Source organism: Pinus tabuliformis, chromosome 9, assembly GCF_031772625.1.
Source record: "Pinus tabuliformis cultivar Carrire ecotype Pingquan chromosome 9, CPIR1, whole genome shotgun sequence".
Classification (NCBI taxonomy): domain Eukaryota; kingdom Viridiplantae; phylum Streptophyta; class Pinopsida; order Pinales; family Pinaceae; genus Pinus; species Pinus tabuliformis.
The window spans coordinates 62,399,531-62,417,199 of NC_142307.1; positions in this window are offsets into that span (position 1 = coordinate 62,399,531).

A 17,669-nucleotide genomic window follows, 5' to 3' on the forward strand; every position below is an offset into this window, starting at 1 on the left:
AGATCAGCTCGAGAAAGAAGACAACCAGAAAGGTATAATCCATCTGCTTTCTATTCAAATTTTTCTTTATCTATTACTAATGATGATCCCAGAACTGTGAGGGAAGTAGTAGATTCAGATGATGGTAAAATGTGGAACGAGGCCATGGTTGATGAAATGTCATCTTTGCACAAAAATGAGGCTTGGGATCTGGTGGAGTTGCTGGCTGGAAGGAAACCCATTGGCAGAAAATGGGTGTTTAGTAACAAGATGAATGCAAAAGGAAAGGTGGAGAAATACAAAGCTTGATTGGTAGCAAAATTTTATTCCCATGTGCCAGGAATTTATTTTGCTGATATTTTTTCTCCCGTTGCTTCTGATTTTGATTTTGAGGTAGAACAGATGGATGCGAAGACAACATTTCTTCATAGGGATCTAGAAGAAGAGATCTACATGAAGCAACCTGAAGGCTTTACGGTGAAGGGTAAGAAAGAACTGGTATGCAAGTTAAAAAAGTCTTTTGTATGGGTTAAAACAGTCACTAAGGATGTGGTATCGGAAATTTGATACATTTATACGGGGACTTGGCTTCACCAGAATCAAAGCAGATCACTGTGTGTATTTTAAATTAATTGGTGACTGTGTTATTTATCTGGTATTGTATGTGGATGATATATTTCTGGTTGGAAATGACAAAGAATTTATCCAGGATTTGAAGACCCAATTGTCCTCCAAATTCGACATGAAAAATCTTGGTGCTGCAAACTATTTTGGGCATGGAAATTAAATGAGATCGGGCAAAGAGGAAGCTCTGGCTAAACCAGAGGAAGTATTTCAAGACAACACTGCAGAGGTTCAATATGTAGGATAGTAAACTGGTGAAGGTTCCTATTTTTGTAGGTGTAAAGTTATCTGCTGAACAGTGTCCCAAGACACAAGAAGAGGAAGAGGACATGTCCCGTGTTCCATATGCAAGTGCAGTCAGTAGCCTGATGTATACAATGGTCTGTACTAGACCAGAAATTACACATGTAGTGGGAGTATTGAGCATGTTCATGTCAAAACCAGGGAAGAAGCATTGGGCAATAGTGAAGCGGGTTTTCAGGTATTTACATGGCACTAGTGATTATGGTTTGTGCTACCAAGGAAGACTAGGATTGGATAGATTTTTGGACATCCATGGCTTTGTTGATGTAGACTCGGCTCGAGATTTGTCAGAGAAGAACTACAAGTTGGTATGTGTTTAAACTATTTGGAGGTGCAATTAGTTGAATGAGCAAGATATAGTCTGTAGTGACACTTTGAACTACAGAGGAAGAATACATGGCAGACACTCATGCAAGAAAGGAAACATTTTGGTTGCAGAGATTTTGTTCATGTATGGGGTTAGTACATTGAGCTATAAGGACAGACTGTGACAACCAAAGTATAATTTTATTGGCAAAGAACTTTGCTTATCATTCAAAGACAAAGAACATTGATGTTCATTATCACTTTGTGAGGGATATGGTTGAGGACAAAAAGGTGTTGCTGGTAAAGGTGGACACTTTGAAGAATACTACAGATGCATTGACAAAGTCTGTGAGCACTGAGAAGTTCTCTTAGTGTAGAAACAATGGGTGTTGCAGGGCTAGATCAATGACTAAGCTCTCCTGTGCCCCCCTGTGGAAATAAAACAACAAGTGGGAGAATGTTGGGTTGTGTTATATTCTTTCCATGACTACCCCACACGTGGGGGGGTGAAAGCCTCCCCTGTACGTTGTGTCAGGGGGTAATAAAGGGGGTGGTAGCCCTCTTGGGTGGGGTCCGGGGTAGCACCTCGGTAAAATTGTTTTGGACCCTATATTAGGTGGGCGGACCTACCTATAGTTTTGTGCATGGATTTCGCACATGGTTTTGGACATGATGGTTTTTTGTCCATGGTATTTTATAGATCTAGTCAAGGAAACTATGATTATGTTCTAATCCAGGGTTAATGGATTGGGGTTTATGGATGCTTGGACATGTATCTATATGTATTGTAACATTGAAAGGAACATAAGGAAAAATCAATCTGGTGGTCCCGATTTTTGGATCCAGGGGAAAATCTCTGTGTATATCTACTTTATGTTTTATGTGTTGAAAATGCAACACGATGATGGAGCTTAGTGAAAAGAAGTCGCTTTCACTAAGTGGGCCCGCAGGGTATTTTTGGTGCAAAGTCTATTTTTAGACATATGGATCACGGTCTATGAGTTGCAGGATGCTATTTGTGGATGATTGGTCATGTTGGTAAAAATAGATGGACTTCTATTTTTAGACATATGGGTGGAGTCTATTTTTAGACTGCGAGTCTAAATATAGAATAGTCGAATATTATTAGCTCTTAATAATATTTGAACTATAAACATTATCTTATCCTCTTGGAGCACTTCAGTTCGAGCTACAGATGTGGCACATGCAATTTCCAGAAGGAAATACGCTTCTCTTATGGGTTAGTTGAGCTATTGCATGATGGACTTCAGTTAGAACTCAAGTGATTGAGTTTGGTGGAGTTGATTGAGGAGTTGATGGAGTTGTGTTCAGTTTGACTTGGTTGAACTAGTTGTATTTAGTCTAACTACCAAATACACTAGTGATGAGTGATGTGAATTAATTATTAATTAATTCACTAATTATTAACTCATAAACCAACTAAAGCATACATTAGTTAACTCAGTGCATGGACAGTTCAGTGGAGACAACTGTTAGAGGTGGGTGAAAGAGTGAGACTGCTATCAGTTGTGACTATAGCTGTGCATGAGATTTGCACAATCAATGATGGAGATTGCCAATGAGGATTGTGTGGTACAACAAAAGGGAATTTGAACTTGGATCATTCCTATTCTCACATTGGATTGCGCAGTAGAGGCAGGCAGACAGCGGAGGAGATTTGAACTTGTGACTTGATTAAGATCTGAGCTAGTTTGTGTGTAACAGGTGGAGATAGTACTGAGTACTTGTGAGGAGTATTGTACTATGTATTGTTACATGTTCTCTATCATTATAATATACAGATAGTTGGGGGTTTTCAACTATATGCTTTCCCCGTTTACATACTGTGTTAATGTGCGCATGCGATTGATGTTTCATTGTTGTTAATTCCGCAAAATTGATGATCAACGTAGAGGAGGTTATGTATTATGCATGCATTCCGCAATAGTGTATAATCAGGATAATCTCTGTGAATAAGTGTTATATTATTCAAAATTTCTACATGGTATCGAAGCGAAGTTGATCATCAGATCTATTATTCAGAAAGTGTTTACATTTTATTTCTTCAGGCAGAGTCTGTAATCGGGCCAGATAGCCCCTGGATTCATCCTTCTTTTGGAAGGTGAGATATCCGGTAAATGCCCATACAGTCAATCTCTGCACGAGAAATACTTTGTTCTCACGAATTTTAGATAAGAAGCGGTTGAGTTTTGAGCTAGTGGAATTCGAATTTGCAACAGTGTTTTCTTGGTGTCAAAGTTGAAATGTCTTTCAACGGATTGCAATTGGAGTATGCTCCTGAAGGTAGCTCGAATTATATTGCATGGAAAGACAGGATGGAGGCTGTGTTAGATGACAATGGGTTGAAGGATTTCATAGATGCTGAGGTCCCAAAGCCTACTGATGCTGCTCACGTTGAGGTTTGGCAAAAGAAGATAGCAAAGTGTCGAAGGATTCTGTTGGAGGGCGTGAAGGATCACATTGTATCCAGCCTGCATGGAAAGGCTTCTCCATACTTGATGTGGAAAGCGTTGACAGATTTATTCCAAAGCAAGAGCGACCAGAGGAAGTTGGCGCTCAAGCATAAACTCAGAAACATTAAGTGTGAGAATGGAGACAGTATGCCCAAGTATCTCACGAAGTTCACCCAATGCTGGGATGAGCTGGGAAGTGTGGGGGTGACTGTCGATGATGAGGACTTGGTGAGCTTGGCTCTCCTTGGTCTTTCGAAGAGTTGGCATTCCTATAAGGACTCTGTCAATGGTTGGGAGAAATTTCCAGGATGGGAGAGATTTTGGTCAGATCTTGTGCAAGAAGAGATCAGGCGGAATACCAGGGATGGATCTTCATCAAAGGCATCTGATGAAGAAAATTGCTCTTTATCTGCCAAAGCAAAGAAGGGGAAGAAGAAGGTTTCTATTTCCGAATCCAGTTCTTCCAATGATGGGAAGAAGGTTGAAAAATCAGAAGTGCGATGCTTTCATTGTCATGAGGTGGGCCATTATGCTACAAATTGTCCACGGAGGAAATCCAAGAAGGGATCCGGGGAAGGATCTGAAGGTGAGGCACTTGCTTCACAATTTGAGTTGGATTTCACACTCTTCGCATGCATGGTTTCATCCATGGTGGGAAGTGGTTGGTTTCTTGAAAGTGGAGCTTCTTTCCACATGACCGGTGACAAGAGTTTGTTCAGTACTTTGGAGGAGAAAGATCTCCAGATACTCATAGCGATGGGTAATGATGAGAAGGATAGTGTCTCAGGTGTAGGCATTGTTATTTTTCAGAGGGAGCATGGAGCTCGCCTTACCTTGACCAATGTCAAGTATGTACCAAGACTGAAGAGAAACTTGGTGTTGATCGCGATGCTGGAAGACAGAGGCTATGATGTAGTCTTCAGTAAGGGAAAGGGTTTCCTTGGACACATCATCACTAGACAGGTGAAGCAGATTGGTTCATAGGTCAAGAACCTGTATGCTCTTGAGGTTCAAGATGCATGCAAAGCCTTGAGCAGCGAGGCAACTGATGGAGACTTGGTAGTTGAGAGGGAGCATATATTACCTCTAAACATGCAGAGCCAGAATAAGTCTCAGACGATTGTGGAGGAGCCACGATTGGTGCAGCAGCTTCAGGAGGTTGTGGAGCAGCCACAACAAGGGAAGCTGAGAGGAGATCGAATAGAGACATCTACTCATGCAGAGACCTCCAGTAGGGGGAAACTTCGAGCCAGGTGGGCTGAGGGATCACATGCAGCCATTCCTCCAGGTAGGAGGTGGGGCAATATAGAGTGATCGTCCCAAGGAGGAGGGGCAGGATCCTTGAGGTACCCAACCTCTTGGATGAGACCTTGCTACGGGAGCCTCGATGTGGAGTAGCAGGAACTGACTGATTGGGTAGAGACAGATGCGGATGGAGCGGTAGATAGAGTGACAGTGTAGGGAATCCCAGGACAGCGCATAGCTAGCAGGTTGCAGCAATGCGAGAGCCACAAGTGTTTTGCATAGTGCTAGGTGGCACAGAGAAGTGTGCAATGGTGCGAGAAGCATGAAGATGTTGCAGTAGCGTAGATGTCAGAGAGGGAGCACTTGTCAGCAGCAGGTAGAGCTTCAGCATCAGAGTATGTTCCTAGCCCAACAGAGTGGTCAGTTGGGAGTGTTTTTGTTCCAAGTGTTGTTGGAGCAAGTGGACCGGGCAAATGTGTTGCATGCAGAACATTCCAGAGTTGCAGGATAGGGGTTGCAGATAATCCATATCTTGTTGAGAGGGAGTGTTGAAAATGCAACAAGATGATGGAGCTTAGTGAAAAGAAGTCGCCTTCACTAAGTGGGCCCGCAGGCTATTTTTGGTGCAAAGTCTATTTTTAGACTATGTCTATTTTTAGACATATGGATCATGGTCTATGAGTTGCAGGATGCTATTTGTGGATGATCGGTCATGTTGGTAAAAATATATGGACTTCTATTTTTAGACGTATGGGTGGAGTCTATTTTTAGATTGCTAGTCTAAATATAGAACAGTCGAATATTATTAGCTCTTAATAATATTTGGACTATAAACATTATCTTATCCTCTTGGAGCACTTTAGTTCGAGCTACAGATGTGGCACATGCAACTGCCAGAAGGAAATACACTGTTCTTATGGGTTAGTTGAGCTATTGCATGATGGACTTTAGTTAGAACTCAAGTGATTGAGTTTGGTGGAGTTGATTGAGGAGTTGATGGAGTTGTGTTCAGTTTGACTTGGTTGAACTAGTTGTATTTAGTCTAACTACCAAATACACTAGTGATGAGTGATGTGAATTAATTATTAATTAATTCACTAATTATTAACTCATAAATCAACTAAAAATACATCAGTTAACTCAGTGCATGGACAGTTCAGTGGAGACAAGTGTTAGAGGTGGGTGAAAGAGTGAGACTGCTATCAGTTGTGACTATAGCTGTGCATGAGATTTGCACAATCAATGATGGAGATTGACAATGAGGATTGTGTGGTACAACAAAAGGGAATTTGAACTTGGATCATTCTTATTCTCACATTGGATTGCGCAGTAGAGGCAGGTAGACAATGGAGGAGATTTGAACCTGTGACTTGATTCATATCTGAGCTAGTTTGTGTGTAACAGGTGGAGATAGTACTGAGTACTTGTGAGGAGTATTGTATTATGTATTGTTACATGTTCTCTATCATTATAATATATAGATAGTTGGGGGTTTTCAGCTGTATGCTTTCCCCATTTACATACTGTGTTAATGTGCACATGCGATTGATGTTTCATTGTTTTTAATTCCGCAAAATTGATGATCAACGTAGAGGAGGTTATGTATTATGCATGCATTCCGCAATAGTGTATAATCAGGATAATCTCTGTGAATAAGTGTTATATTATTCAAAATTTCTACATGGTATTGGAGCGAAGTTGATCATCAGATCTATTATTCAGAAAGTGTTTACATTTTATTTCTTCAGGTAGAGTCTGTAATCGGGCCAGGTAGCTTCTGGATTCATCCTTCTTTTGGAAGGTGAGATATCCGGTAAATGCCCATAGAGTCAATCTCTGTATGAGAAATACTTTGTTCTCACGAATTTTAGATCAGAAGCGGTTGAGTTTTGAGCTGGTGGAATTCGAATTTTCAACAGTGTTTTCTTGGTGTCAAAGTTGAAATGTCTTTCAACGGATTGCGATTGCTCTTGAAGGCAGCTCGAATTATATTGCATGGAAAGACAGGATGGAGGCGGTGTTAGATGAAAATGGGTTGAAGGATTTCATAGATACTGAGGTCCCAAAGCCTACTGATGCTGCTCACGTTGAGGTTTGGCAAAAGAAGACAACAAAGTGTCAAAGGATTCTGTTGGAGGGCGTGAAGGATCACATTGTATCCAGCCTGCATGGAAAGGCTTCTCCATACTTGATGTGGAAAGCGTTGATAGATTTATTCCAAAGCAAGAGCGACCAGAGGAAGTTGGTGCTCAAGGATAAACTCAGAAATATTAAGTGTGAGAATGGAGGTAGTATGCCCAAGTATCTCACGAAGTTCACCCAATACCGGGATGAGCTGGGAAGTGTGGGGGTGACTGTCGATGATGAGGACTTGGTGAGCTTGGCTCTCCTTGGTCTTTCGAAGAGTTGGCATTCCTATAAGGACTCTGTCAATGGCCGGGAGAAATTTCCAGGATGGGAGAGACTTTGGTCAGATCTTGTGCAAGAAGAGATCAGGCGGAATACCAGGGACGGATCTTCATCAAACGCATCTGATGAAGAAAATTGCTTTTTGGCTGCTAAAGCAAAGAAGGGGAAGGAGAAGGGTTCTCTTTCCGAATCTAGTTCTTCCAATGATGGGAAGAAGGTTGAAAAATCGAAAGTGCGATGCTTTCGTTGTCATGAGGTGGGCCATTATGCTACAAATTGTCCACGGAGGAAATCCAAGAAGGGATCCGAGGAAGGATCTGAAGGTGAGGCACTTGCTTCACAGTTTGCGTTGGATTTCATACTCTTCGCATGAATGGTTTCATCCATGGTGGGAAGTGGTTGGTTTCTTGACAGTGGAGCTTCTTTCCAAATGACCGGTGACAAGAGTTTGTTCAGTACTTTGGAGGAGAAAGATCTCCAGATACTCATAGCGATGGGTAATGATGTGAAGTATAGTGTCTCAGGTGTAGGCACTGTTATTTTTCAGAGGGAGCATGGAGCTTGCCTTACCTTGACCGATGTCAAGTATGTACCAGGACTGAAGAGAAACTTGGTGTTGATCACGATGCTGGAAGACAGAGGCTATGATGTAGTCTTCAGTAAGGGAAAGGGTTTCCTTGGACACATCATCACTAGACAGGTGAAGCAGATTGGTTCATAGGTCAAGAACTTGTATGCTCTTGAGGTTCAAGATGCATGCAAAGCCTTGAGCAGCGAGGCAACTGATGGAGACTTGGTGGTTGAGAGGGAGCATATATTACCTCTCAACATGCAGAGCCAGAAGAAGTCTCAGACGATTGTGGAGGAGCCACGATTGGTGCAGCAGCTTCAGGAGGTTGTGGAGCAGCCACAACAAGGGAAGCTGAGAGGAGATCGAATAGAGACATCTACTCATGCAGAGACCTCCAGTAGGGGGAAACTTCGAGCCAGGTGGGCTGAGGGATCACATGCAGCCATACCTCCAGGTAGGAGGTGGGGCGATATAGAGTGATCGTCCCAAGGAGGAGGGGCAGGATCCTTGAGGTACCCAACCTCTTGGATGAGACCTTGCTACGGGAGCCCCGATGTGGAGTAGCAGGAACTGACTGATTGGGTAGAGACAGATGCAGATGGAGTGGCAGATAGAGTGACAGTGTAGGGAATCCCAGGACAGCGCATAGCTAGCAGGTTGCAGCAATGCGAGAGGCACACGTGTTTTGCACAGTGCTAGGTGGCATAGAGAAGTGTGCAATGGTGCGAGAAGAATGGATATGTTGCAATAACACAGATGTCAGAGAGGGAGCACTTGTTAGTAGCAGGTAGAGCTTCAGCATCAGAGTATGTTCCTAGCCCAACAGAGTGGTCAGTTGGGAGTGTTTTTGTTCCAAGTGTTGTTGGAGCAAGTGGACCGGGAAAATGTGTTTCATGCAGAACATTCCAGAGTTGCAGGATAGGGGTTGTAGATAATCCATATCTTGTTGAGAGGGAGTGTTTAAAATGCAACAAGATGACGGATCTTAGTGAAAAGAAATCGCCTTCACTAAGTGGGCCCGCAGGCTATTTTTGGTGCAAAGTCTATTTTTAGACTATGTCTATTTTTAGACATATGGATCATGGTCTATGAGTTGCAGGATGCTATTTGTGGATGATTGGTCATGTTGGTAAAAATAGATGGACTTCTATTTTTAGACATATGGGTGGAGTCTATTTTTAGACTGCTAGTCTAAATATAGAACAATCGAATATTATTATCTCTTAATAATATTTGGACTATAAACATTACCTTATCGTCTTGGAGCACTTCAGTTCGAGCTACGGATGTGGCACATGCAACTTCCAGAAGGAAATACACTTTTCTTATGGGTTAGTTGAGCTATTGCATGATGGACTTCAGTTAGAACTCAAGTGATTGAGTTTGGTGGAGTTGATTGAGGAGTTGATGGAGTTGTGTTCAGTTTGACTTGGTTGAACTAGTTGTATTTAGTCTAACTACCAAATACACTAGTGATGAGTGATGTGAATTAATTATTAATTAATTCACTAATTATTAACTCATAAACCAACTAAAGCATACATCAGTTAACTCAGTGCATGGACAGTTCAATGGAGACAACTGTTAGAGGTGGGTGAAAGAGTGAGACTGCTATCAGTTGTGACTATAGTTGTGCATGAGATTTGCACAATCAATGATGGAGATTTCCAATGAGGATTGCGTGGTACAAAAAAAAGGAATTCAAACTTGGATCATTCCTATTCTCACATTGGATTGTGCAGTAGAGGCAGGTAGACAACGGAGGAGATTTGAACCTGTGACTTGATTCAGATCTGAGCTAGTTTGTGTGTAACAGGTGGAGATAGTACTGAGTACTTGTGAGGAGTATTGTACTATGTATTGTTACATGTTCTCTATCATTATAATATACAGATAGTTGGGGGTTTTCAGCTGTATTCTTTCCCCGTTTACATACTGTGTTAATGTGCACATGCGATTGATGTTTCATTGTTTTTAATTCCGCAAAATTGATGATCAACGTAGAGGAGGTTATGTATTATGCATGCATTCCGAAATAATGTATAATTAGGATAATCTCTGTGAATAAGTGTTATATTATTCAAAATTTCTACATTATTCTCTTGCCATTGTCTATTTTCTGTTTTTAGAATTCGTATGAAGGTAATTTTTGTACGGGGTTAAAACCTACAATATCCTGATCTCAAGTCAATCTTTGAGAACATTTTTTATCCATTCAACTGGTCAAACAAATCATCAATCCACAACAAAGAATACATGTTCTTGATAGTCACCTTGTTTAATTATCTGTAATAAATACACAACCTAGGAGTATCGTCCTTCTTCCTTACAGACAATACTGGTGCACCCCAAGGCAATACACTTGGCCTAATGTATCCCTTATCAATAAATTCCTTAAGCTACAACTTCAATTCCACCAATTCTAGAGTGCTCATTTTGTATGGTGCCTTTGATGCTGGTGCTACTCCTAACATCAACTCAATAGAAAAATCCACTTCCCTATGAGGAGGAAACTCTGGAATATCTACTAGAAACACATCCTGAAATTGTTGCAAAACCGAATACCTCTTCAAAATTTCATCATCCTCAACATCCTTTCCTTTGTCACTAGAAAATATGAATTGCAAACAATTCACATCCTTTCCTGCTATTGCACTTTTCCTACATAGTTGTGACGATTCTCACTGATGTAGGCTTCTTATTACCCTGCAAAATTCTTGTTTCTCCATCATCATATAGGCAATCAATAGCCTTATCATATAAATCTACCTTAGTCCTATGAATGTACAACCAATCCATGCCCAAAAACATACTATATGAGCCCAGAGGAAGTACATTTAGATGTGCTGATGCAGACATACTATAAAGATCAAATTCACAAGCTCTCAACCAATGATGAACTCTTTTCTTGGTCCATGTAGCCAACTGCACCAACCAAGATTCTACATGCACTTCCTTATTCAATAAACACTTATCCCCTAGTTCATGGTTGATATAAGTATAGTTAGATCTAGGATCAATAAAAATAGAAACAACTTGATCACAAAGCTTACCTTCCATCTTGATAATCGATGCATGATGATTGGCCTACCTATTATCCACTACTGCATAGATCCGAGGAATACTCTGCCCAACATACCCAACTATTTTTAACTCTCGAGCACTATAAACATAAGGTCTTCCACCCTGGTGCTGTTGAAAATCTCTCATGTGATGCTCTCCAGCACATGTCGAACACTGCAAAGGCTTTCTTCCATCACCTTTGTTATGCTCCTTAGGATGAGATCCATGTCCTCTGTCAATTGCATTGAGCTTCTTGTATGGCATTGCATTCTCCTTGTTACCTGGATCCTGAGGTCTTCCTCGCTTCTTATCCCAATTTACTTTTGTCTTGGCATTCCCCTTCCAATCATGCTTAGGCTTAGACTTACGCTTAGAAAGCTCATAACAATGCTTCAACTTTCCAATGACTTCCTCCAATTACTAAGGCTCATCATACTCAATTCGATCTTTAAATGAAGGCAATCCACTGATGAACCTTTGGACCTTCATCTTCTCATCCTTAAGATATGGCACATACCTCAATAGCTCTAGAAAAATAGTCATGTACTCTTCATCTATCATAGAACCCATCTTCAGCTCATAGAACTCCTTGGCCTTTCCATCATAATATCTTTCTGACAAGTACTTCTTCCTTTAGAGTCTCTAAAACTCATGCCAACTCAACTCCTCTATCCTGATGCCTTTGACACACTTCACATCTTCCCACCAGATATTTACTTTCCTTTTGAGACTTAAAATAGCTATCATGAATTTTATATTCTCTGTATAATCATGCAGCTCAAAGAACTTCTTCATCCAAAGTAGGCATGCTTCTGCATCTTTTGGTTTCTTCAGCTCTCCATCAAAGGTAGGAGGCTTGGATTTCTTGAACTCATGCGGAAATTACTGCTTCTCACTCCTCCTATAAGGATGATAATGGTGATGACGATGATGTCTCTTTGATCCTAAACTATAATAGAACCCATAACCACTACCTCTCCTGTTATATGTATCCAACCATCTACCACCTCTGACTATGTCATCTCTGTCTGACCTATGCCATCCATGAGACTTGCTACCATATGCCCCATTTATCCTTTCCTCCTTTTCATCACTGATTCCCGGCTGTCCCCGTCTCTACAAATCTGATAAGCTCTGAAGGATCGCTACATTAAATTCTGGTTGCTTTACCTAAGCTCTATCAAACCTTTCCTATGATTGAATTATCCTGTCACTATCCACCTTGCAACTTCTAATTTCTACCTTTAAACTTCTCAGCATGTCTGCTAAATTGGGAGAATAATAATTTCCTTGTTGCTCAACTAATATATAAAGAGAGTCACATGAATTGTAATCCACCATTCTTCTCATCATGTCTGATATTCTTCTTCATGCAAACATACCATGTTAGATAAACCAAATATAAACATAATCAAACATACCTTAGTGTGTTTCAAGGGAGGCTATCTCGTCTACAAAAATCAGTCCAGATTAGCATGACATACATGCATATATATGTAATGACACTAACATATCAACATCATAACACACCAATATTATCAAAATGACACAAGACTGCAACAATGGCCATCATAATTCATGCATAATAAACATATCGACAACTAACATGCATGCATAACAATCACATCTACCTCAAGGTCCAGTGTTGCAACCTCGCTCTGATACCATCTCGTGGTATTAGATATTACCCAAAGAGAATGAAACCCGCATTGATATCACCCTGTGGTATCAGATATCACCAAAAGAGAATGAAACCTGCTCTGATACCACCTTGTAACTACCCCTTCCACATTTACCCAATTTCATAAGCTCGACTTGGTAAACATGAGACGCGAGTCACTATGACATGACCCAACCTCCAAGTTCCAGTTATGGAAGTGGGGATGACACACCAACAACTTACATTCATCTCATAGGGACTACAGATAACTCAGGAGTTGGATAACCACCCTAGGTGATCAATACTTGTATTGAAACCCTTTTTCTCTGAATTAGAACCTTGACTGCATGCAAAATAAGGCAAGAGTATGGTTATAGGCCTCGAAACGCATGAATAGGCCTGCTTCTGTGCAATTATGGCATAAATTCTTCAGTTTTGACATGTAGTTCTGGGATCTATGCCACCTTTTTAGGCCAAATTCAAAACAACTACCTAGAATTGCTTGTAACTTTCCATAATCATATATTACATGACGATAATGGAAAGCATTAAAAAGTGAAGCTAGAACTTGACCTAGAATTCCTAATCCATAACAAAAATTTCTTCAAACATATGGAAAACATGTAAGCTATAGGTCATGAATGCATATTTGATCATAAACCGATAATCTTCATTTGAAAATTAAAAAGAAGGCTCTAAGCCCTCTCTAGCTAGCTGCAATAGCACTTGTTATTCCATGCATTCATCAACCATTCAATAACTTATCAAAACATGTCAAGAGCCATAAATTAATTGCATCATATAACCAACATTTAACCAACAAATAACCAACATAGAAACCATGTGAATTCAACCATAATATCAACATCATAACCCGTGCAAGTATCCATAAATCACAATAGGAAAATAACTCTTATTAACATATGGAAATGCCTGCCAAGTCAGGGACTTCCACGTACCACTCAACTATAGATTGATATGAACCAAATCTCTCTTTCAGCCAATGACCCGCATGCCATATTCTAAGAATGAATGTGGGATCTCATGGATTAACAAATCAACCAGGGCTTCTAGAGGCTAAGCCACCTCAACCCTTAACCACAATGATTCCACCTCTATGGTCCATAAATCACTAACACCAATAATATAGGTCTCTACCCAAGCTATCTAGGGCTCCATGAACTAATAAATTAACCCACAACCTTCCAGGGCTCCAGAGCATTTGTTCCAACCACGACTCCAATAGGCACAAGTTACATTAGGACACAAGTGATTAGGATGTGGACTATCATCTCACAATAGATGGTTTGGTCAGATTTAGGGACAACATATATGTGCTGGACAATAGTGAGCTCAAAAAGCTTACCTTGAGGGAATTTCATGTTAAGCCATATTCAAGTCACCCCGATATCTGAAGACATTGAGAGCGGTGAAGAAGTTCTTCTATTGGACAAATATGAAGAAAGAAGTGGTAGAGTTTATGGCTAGATGCTTGGATTTTCAATAAGTAAAAGAAGAGTGTAAGCATCCAGGTGGATTACTATATCTGATTTCGATTCCAAAGTGGAAATGGGAGTTTATTTCCATGGATTTCGTTACAGGTTTTCCAAGGACATATAGACAACATGATTCTATTATGGTTATGGTTGAAAGGTTGAAAAATGTAGCACACTTCATTCTAGTAAGGTCTTCTTATTCAACTAATGATGTAGAAAAAGTCTTCATCAGAGATATAGTGAGCTTGCATGGTGTGCCAAAGAAGTTTGTATCAGAAAGGGATGCTAAGTTCACTTCTAGGTGTGGAAAACAATTGTTTGTAGGTTTAGGGACAAAGTTGGTCGTCAACACAAAGTATCATCCATAGACAGAGAGGGTCAACAAGATTTTGGAGGAAATTTGAGAATCTATGTTATGCATCAACAGTGAAAGTGGGAAAAGTATCTTCCATTGGTTGATTTTTGTTACAAAAATGGCTATCAGGAGTTATTGAGGATGAGTCTGTTTGAGGCACTCTATGGGCGGAGTTGTAATACTCCTAGTTGGAGTGATCCAATGAGAAGGGTATTGATAGGACCAAACATGTTGGAAGAGATGGAACAAGAAATGAGAGTTATCAAGAAGAATCTAAAAGAAGCATAGGATAAGGTAGAAAAGTTATGCAGATAAACACAGGGTATTTAAGGAGTTTGAGGTTGGGGAACATGTGTATTTTGCATCAAGCCCAAGAAGAACTCCTTGAGTATTGGGTCATGTGCGAAGCTAGTACCTTGGTACTGTGGGTCTTTCGATATCCCTAAGAGGATTGGGCCAGTGGAATACACACTTGCATTGCCTCCAACAGTGAAAGTCCATAATGTTTTCCATGTGTCATTTCTTAAGAAGTATTACAAAGATCTTGATCATGTGATTCACTAGTTTGTATTGTAGGTGGAACCAGAAGGAGAATTCCATCCAAAACCTCAGTGCATTTTGATGAGAAAGATGCTTATGCTTTGGGACCGAGCAATTGAGCAGGTTAAAATGCAGTGGAAGCACTTTGGGCTTGATGAAGCTACATGGGAGATGGATAACTAGATGCAAGCTATGTATTCCTCATTATTTGTCGGTGGAGGCAAATGAGTTTTGGTATATGTTCATATTTATATATGGTTGTCATTTTAATTATGTAACAAGCTGTCTTATAAATCTCCAATAAGCGGTATGGTTGTCATGTTACTATGTTTGGCATGTTGGTTTTCTTTTCAGCAGGTTGTTCATTGTAAATATTGCAATGATCTAAGTCATAAAGCTCCATGGGAAACATGTTTTGTTTTCATCAGCCTCACTGGTTGTAGGTGTCATTGGACATCGAGGATGGTGTTCCCATAAGGGGGAGGGGTTTGTAATAGTCTCGGGTAAAAAAATACATGTAATAAAGTTAATAAAGGCAATATAATAACCAAGGTCTTGGGACATGTATTCCAAGTTGAATGTTGGGTAAAAACATAGTGACGGGAATCACTTGTGATTAATTAATGGCTATGGAAATTGGCAAAGAAAATGGAAAAGGATTGGAAAGGGAAAGAGGCTGTAATTGACATTTTATTTATGAAAATAATGGAAATTAGGAGAAAAGGAAGGTGAGAGGTCACAGGTTGCATGTGAGGAGGAAAACGAAGGAAAATAATGGAAAATGAATAAAATAGAGGCCTCATTACTAAGAATGCTTTTAAGGATCAGTTTATAGGCTTTTGTTAGTTTTAGCTTGGAGCTCTCTCTATTCTCTCTCTCATACTCTTCTACACTTAGAGTTCTTGGAGAACTCTTGGAGGATTTTGGGCACACTTTGTATTTGTAGCAAGAAAGCGAAGGAAAAGCAGGAAAGTGAAATGGAACAAAAGGATTACCATCTACAATGGGTTTTCTTTGCAGGTACCAAGTTGCATGTATGATTTACTTTCTAGTTTTGACATGCATGGCATATGCATCTGGTTACTTGGTTATGACCTGTCATTGGCATGGAAGCTTTCCTGGATTGGTAGTGATTTTTCCTAGCATTTCCATTTCCTAGATGGCCATGGCGTTGTGGTTTTTACCTTCTATTTTCAGGTTGGTGCTCATGTTCCTTATGGATGTGGGTTGAGTCATTAGTTCTTAGAGCCTTGGTTGGAATAATGCTCTAGAAAACCTGTAACAAATTGGATTGAGTTACTAGTCATGGAAGCCTTGTTTTGACAAACGCTCTTGAGCCAGGAGACAATAGTGGGTGGGGTTACTAGTCCTGGAAGATAGGTTGGAACAAACAATCGAGATCCATGGAGAGATTGGATAGAGGCCAATCTGGTGATGGTTAGTGATGTCCGACCATGAGGTGGAATCATTGGTTCAGGGTTGAGGTGGTATGGCCTCTAGAACCGCCAGTTTGGTTTTGTTGGTTCATTCCATGAGATTCATGCTTGGAATATGGCGTGGGGCTAATTGACTGAAAGAAAAATTTGGTAGAACTGAACTATCAGAAAGGGGTTTGGCTCTCAACTTCCTATGGTTGATCCGCTCCAATTCCCATAATAGTTTCAGTGGCCTACACTTCGATCGAGCTTTTCTTTCTAATTCAGTAATTCCCCGACCGACAAGTTATCTCCTTAGTAGAGCGTGCATACGAAGATCAAGATCACTTTATAAATGGCTAGGGGGCCTTTCGCCGATCAGTCCTAAGGAACCACACATGCTTGTCACACTTTAGGAATTCATCCCAAAGGCGGAAAAGAGCGATGGCAGCCTGTTGTCGAGAGTTCGTCCCTCACCCTCACCTTCACCCTGCCGGGCCTTGCTTGCCCAATCTATGGTCGGGGGATACATGGAAGTACCTACTTGATTGGATTTTCATATGTTAATAAGAGATCTTTTCCTATTTTTTTCTATGTGTAAACGTACTTGTTATTATGTGGCTATGATGGTTGTTCTATTATTGTTGTTTATCTAGTTATATGCTAGTTACAAGCATGGTTTTATGACAGCCTTAAGTTATGGCTCTCATCATGTTTTGGTTAGTAGATGAAATGTTAATGAATGTATGACCTAATAGATGATAATTCAACGATTGTGAGAGGGCATCAGACCTCATTGATGATTCTCAGATAACTATGAGATCCTTATGTTCACATGTGTATTTATGACCTGTACATTACATGTTTGGAAAATTTCTTGTCATGGTTAGGATGAGTTAGGTCAAGTCCTTGTTCATATTTTGCATTAGAAGCCTCGTCTTCTTATTATTTATCACTTAGCATGTTTCATCAAGTTCTAGGAGAGGCCTGGGTCCTAGCCATGAAAAAGTGGCTTAAATCCCAATGTTGTTGGCATAGATATGGATAAAATAGTCTGCAGTCGCATGGAGGCCTTGTTGTGGGAGTGACTTGAGGGTTTCAGTCACATCGAGGGCTTCTCATGGGAGAAAATGGGGGTTTAGTTCACCTAAAAAGAAATTTAACTCAGGGGTTGGGCACCTAGAGTGGTTGGTTAGCCTCTGTGGGTCCTATAGCTCTTGAGGATGGTC